The sequence below is a fragment of the Equus quagga genome, chromosome 6 (genome assembly GCF_021613505.1).
Source record: "Equus quagga isolate Etosha38 chromosome 6, UCLA_HA_Equagga_1.0, whole genome shotgun sequence".
Lineage (NCBI taxonomy): Eukaryota > Metazoa > Chordata > Mammalia > Perissodactyla > Equidae > Equus > Equus quagga.
In genome coordinates, this window is record NC_060272.1 from 8,132,187 (window position 1) to 8,138,228 (window position 6,042).

The window sequence follows — 6,042 nt, forward strand, 5'->3', positions numbered from 1 at the left end:
GTTAGATAGAGAGGCCTGATCATCACCAGCCTGCACACTAGGCTAAGCTGTTGGAGTGGTGGAACCACTGACAGGTATTAAAACAGATTGCGACGTGGTGATATTTACGGTTTTGAAAAATCACTCAAGCAGCAGAGAGGAGAGTGAACAAAAGGATCTCAGGCTGGAGGCAGGGAGGGAAGTTGGGGGGAAAATGAAATGACCCAAGAGAAAGATGAGGCTACAGCACAGCTGCCTGTACAACTTGCTGCTCCGGTGGCATAGCATCCTTGCTTGAAAAGTGGAAGTCGGAACCATGACTCACAGGAGGTAGTGAGCCTGGAATGTTTGGAGCCCTAGGAAGGCTGAGAAGCAGCCCTTCCCTTCTCTGGAGTGGACACAACCTTGGGCAAAGCAAGATTGAAAAGGCCGTGTTGAATTATTAACACCATTTGGATTGGTCAGTCAAGCTTAGCCATATCATGCATCAAGTTTCTGACAGGGGAGATCTTAGAAAGAAGAACAGTGATCTGGAATGCACAAAGGGTAATGAATAATTAGGGGAACATGACATTAATGTTTCATTAGGTTAGTGAATTTGAAAGGACATTGTGAACTGTAAAGCGGCATACATATATGAGATGTTGCTGTTGTCTTCCATAGGCCAGTAGAATCCAGGTGTTAGCCCCAGTCACACGAGGGACAGATATACAGCCATAGAACTGAAACCCTAACAAAGTCATAAGCTCATAAATGCATCACTGCAAAGCATCTGTCTCACCAACAATAAGGCGTAAGCTTTACTTCTAAGTATAAAGAACGTCATACAAGCATCCTTGAAGAGTTTGGTAAATTTTCAGTAAACTCAACCAGCTTTTCTGGAACCCCTACTATGTCTTACGTGGAGAATCAGTAGTCAATAAGACCCAGTCCTTGTCTGCCCTGAGCCTTACTCTAGTGGAGGAAACTGCAAGTTAGTGGGAATTTCAACTACTACATAATCCAAGGGGAAAGCATGGTGTGGGCTGACTGTGGGGTACCCGAGGAGCATGTAGCCAGTCTTAAGCGGCAAGGAAGGAAGTCACATCTAAGCTGATACCTGAGGAGAGGCAAGAATTAGCCAAGTAAAAGGTGTTGTCCATTTGGAGCAGAGGAGAGATCTGTGTAAGACTTGGAGGAGCAAGAGAATGTTTCCGTGTTGGGAGTGTTGCACTCGAGGATGAGACTATCAGAAGGAGCTGAAGAGGTAAAGGGAGGACCAGTACCTGGAGGTCTTGCAGGACTTATTAGAAAGGTTTTGAAAGGTCACTCTGCAATGCAGAACACTGTTTGGAGGAAGCCCAGACTGCACAAAGAAAAAGTGACTTAAGAGCTGACACTATCTTGTGCAAGTGACAGTGGAAACGGATACATGGTGGTTGAATGGAGAGATATTTAGGAGGTAGCACTGGCAAGACTTGGTGACTGATTGGATGTGGGCGCTGAGAGTGAGGGAGGGGCCAAGGGAGATATGCTAGTTTGGGCTGTGCAGCTGGGTGCAACAACACACAAGTAACCAGAGCGCATCTGTTAATTTACTAAAAAGCCACTGTTTTTATTACATTTTGTTTTACACTTTCATAGGAGATTATTTATTTGTGTTATACAGATGATAACATAAAATACCCTAATTGTTCTTGAGGAAGAAAGAAAAATATGTATGAGCAGTGGCACAGGACGACAGAAACACAGCAGTCCCATTCACAGGGGGGAACGCACGGGAGGAAGAGCAGGTTTGGCAGAGAGGATGAAGGGGTTGATTGTTGAGTTGGAGGTGCCAGGGAGACAGAGGAACGGTCTCTGGTAGGTAGTGTGTGGAACTGGGGACCAGGGAGAGAGAGAGAAGTGGGACGGAGGGAGAGATCCAGACTGAATCTATAAAGGGGGATTATTGAGCCCATCTCATCAGAAAAGTTTGATCTCATGTTCAGATCATCAAAACAATACTGATGGTTAATATAGGAAATTCCAAACCAAAAGGGGATCGTATAAAGACTTTAGGGAGTTAAGGCATGCATTTTGAAGACTGAAACTTATATGAGTAAACTTCAGGCTGTTTGGATCCTCTGATGCTATAAAACAAACCATTTGAAGCTCTTAAAGAATTGACTCATTGGATGCCATTAGCTTATGTTATTTGACTTTCCCATTAGACCTTGTCTCCCTGGCAAACCTTTATTTCTTTTTAAGTTTCTGTAGCATTGTGATGCCATGGTGATAAATCACAAATGTCTGTAAGGGGTCGATATTTGCTTTTGCATTAGAAAAAAATATTTGAGTGTTTTAAACTTGCTGATCTTGAGAAAGGAGTTTTCTCGTATTGCCCCATAAATGGTCCATTGTCAGTGGAAGGTTTCCTTTTTCTGATGGAAAAAATCTCAATATATTTGAAAATACACTATTTTCTCTGTACACTTGATTTTTTTATGCCTGAAAAATATTATGCAATTACACTAAAATGGTGCCAAAACTTTTCACAATTGTATATTTTAATTATCATTTTATAATCTAAAATGTATTTCAGTCATTTGAATTACAAAATAATATATGCTTATTTAGTGACTTCACAAGGTATAAGGTTGAAGGCATACAATGAAGCAAATAGTCTCTCCTTTTCCAGCATTAACCCTTTGTGGTAACCCGGTAAACAATTGTTGTTGTGCACTCTTCCATCCTTTGTGTCTTAAATTATGTATGAATATGTCCAAATATATGTTTTTGTCTGTTTTACAAAACAGGATCATTTTGTATATGATATTTTAAAATTTGCTATTTCTCCCTGAACAATTTTATCATGGATTCCTTCCAAGTAAGTGTGTATAGATCTTTCTTAATCTTTGACTGCTCAAACAGCATGCCAGAAATATGCATCATAATTTAAACAATAAAACCCTATTGGTGGATCCACAGGTTGTTTCTCATTTGCAGTCATTACCGATAATACTGGAGCAAGCAAAATTATTCATGTAAATTCACGAGCTGGTACTTCTGTTTTTGTAGCATAAAATAAGCGAATGAATAAGAAAAAGATAAACGATGTAACATACGTATAGGAACAAGATAGGATAGGATTGGTTCTGCAAAGGAAATGCAAATGACCACTATGTATGTGAAGACACTGGAGTCAGTAGTCAGGGAAATGTAAACACACACACAAACAAAAACCAGAACAACAAAAAACCAAAACACAAGTTTTCACCAATTGTATTGGCAAAGGCTAAAAATATTCATAGCATCCAGTGGAGGCAAAAGTGTGGGAAAAAGGTGTTTTTACTCATTATAGTAGGACTGTAAATTATCTTACATTTCTGAGAAAGTATTTGTCAGTATTTAATAAAATTAAATATGCACAAACCCTTTGACTCAACAATCCTACTCCTGGAAATGAAATGGGATATTTTGAGAGAATACCTAGAAATATTTGGGAAATGGGAGATATGGTGAAATATTCCCAACTATTTTTTTTTTTTTTTAAAGATTTTATTTTTTTTCCTTTTCTCCCCAAAGCCCCCCGGTACATAGTTGTATATTCTTCGTTGTGGGTCCTTCTAGTTGTGGCATGTGGGACGCTGCCTCAGCGTGGTCTGATGAGCAGTGCCATGTCCGCACCCAGGATTCGAACCAACGAAACACTGGGCTGCCTGCAGCGGAGTGCGCGAACTTAACCACTCGGCCACGGGGCCAGCCCCTATTCCCAACTATTTTTATTGACAAAAGAAAAAATCAAATCTACGTTGTAATTGCAGGGCAAGGGAAGAAGAGCAAAGAGCAGCTAGTCTGTATGTTAACGTGGGTCGTGCCCTGCTAACATTTCTTCATGATATTTAATGACTCCTTTTGGAAAAAAAAAAAGATATGTACTGGTGTTTTCTAATCTGCGCCAAATGCATGCATGGAGGGCGTAAATAATTTTTAAACCAACCAATTAAGTCTTCTTTCAGGTTAAGAGACAAGTGAATACTGTTCAGTTGCTCATGAAAATGCTGCATATGAGGCTTCATTGTGATGGTGGGGAGCCATGGGGACTGAAGAAAGGGCTGGTCTTTTATGCCCTGTGGCTCTGAATTTATTTGTAACTTGAGACTTAAATGAGATTTTAAATATACCAGAGGATACTGCTCGATGTTATCGAGAAGTGGCAAGTTGGTGGTGGGTTGGGAGCTCAGAGCATCGTGGGCATTTGGAAAGGCCTGGCTGGGAGGGGGTCCTCACTTAGGGATGTGCTCAAGCAGACACACCAGTGCTTGGGGGCTGCAGGCTGCAGGGAATAAAATGAAGTCCAGTCAGGAAGGCTGAATACCCTCTTAGGACAGTACATGAGTGGCACAGGAGGTGGTCTTGGCAGACATCAGTTTGAGAAAGGACCAGGAAAAGTGAGCATCAAAGCAGGTGTTCTGGACAGAACCATCGGTAACGTGTGTGCCAAGATTCAGGCAGAGTTGAGTGGTCGATCTCTGGAGAGTCCCTCTAGGTCTCTGTTTCAGCCCCTTCCAGCTGATTACTCACTTTTTTGTGGACTGGGTCCAGTTCTCTCAATTTTACAACCTCAGGACCCCTCCACCTCCCATTTTCTCTTGGAGCTCTAAACCAGCAAATCCCCAAATGGGGAAGTTAGACATGAAAGGAAGAGGTTTTTTGTGTTTGTTTTGTTTTGTTTTTTCCTGAGGAAGATTCACCCTGAGCTAACACCTGTGCCAATCTTCCTCTATATTGTATGTGGGTTGCCACCAGAGCGTGCCAACTGATGAATGGTGTAGGTCTGTGCCCGGGAACAGAACCCGGACCTCGGAAGCAGAGCTTGACAAACTTAACCATTAGGACACTGGGCCTACCTCCAGGAAGAGGTTTTTAAGGTTAGAATTTCTCCCACAAAGTTTGAAATGAGGTCCATTTGCATTCCAAAGTACTTAGGATTTAAAAATTTAATTACCTCAAGTTTTTTAGATCATGGTCTCATAGAGGCCAACAGGAGAGCGAGACAGCCTCTCAATTTCCAGGACATAAGCAGATTCAGTGGGGTGTGCCCTTGTCTCTCTTTCTCTGTTTTTTCCTCTGGATGTTAGCCCTACCATGGAACTTAGAAGTGGAACTCCAAAGTTGTGCCATATTCATGTAATTTCTATAGTAAGAGCAAGAGGTGTTTGGTGTAGATTTAATGTCAGCAATAACACAAATCTCTCCCATAGCACCTGTGAGCAGAACTAGTTGATGATATAGAGAATTTATGACCTGGGAGATCATTTATTTCACGTAAAATTAGAAAACCCAAGCACTGCTTTGGGATTTTGGAAAACTCTACTGTTCAATTCCCAAAGTTGAAATATTTGAAATATAGAAAGTGTCACTTCACAAAAAAACAATGGATTAATTTATACCCTTGAGTTAGAGCCAGGAGAAAGAATACTGAAAACAGAGAAGTCAGTCTTGGAGGATATGCAAACTTGGTTTCTTGCTTCTGGAATATTCACATACCCACCTGAATTTATAAGGCAACTTAGTCATCTTTTGATGTCACCATTGTTTAGCCTGCAATAGTGATATGTAATAATGGTAGATATCATTAACTGAGGGTATACCACCCTATGCTGGTGGATATACCTTGAAGCCACTTTGATTTTCTCTAGTCTCACTATAATATTATCAGGTGGTATAATTCCTCTGTTCCAGAAGAGAATACAGAGAGGTTATATAACTTGTTCAAGGTCATACAGCTGGTAGGTAGAAGGACTGGATTCAGACCCAGGAGTCTGTATGGTTTCAAAGCCTGAGCTCTTTCCAGAATACTATGACATCTCCCCAGAAATTGTTAGCAGGGTGAAACTTTGATGAGTGGCTTACTTGGAGAAGGTTTACTAACTAAAACATGTCCAAACAAGAGTGAACAAGATGGTAGTCATCTGGAAACCAGGACATGAGAGGAAAAGTTGAAATTACTGAAGTTAATTAAGTCAGTGATAGAGCCACTTAATAAAATAGTTTGGGGCTTGCCGCATGGCCGAGTGGTTCTTTGTGTGCTCCGCTTTG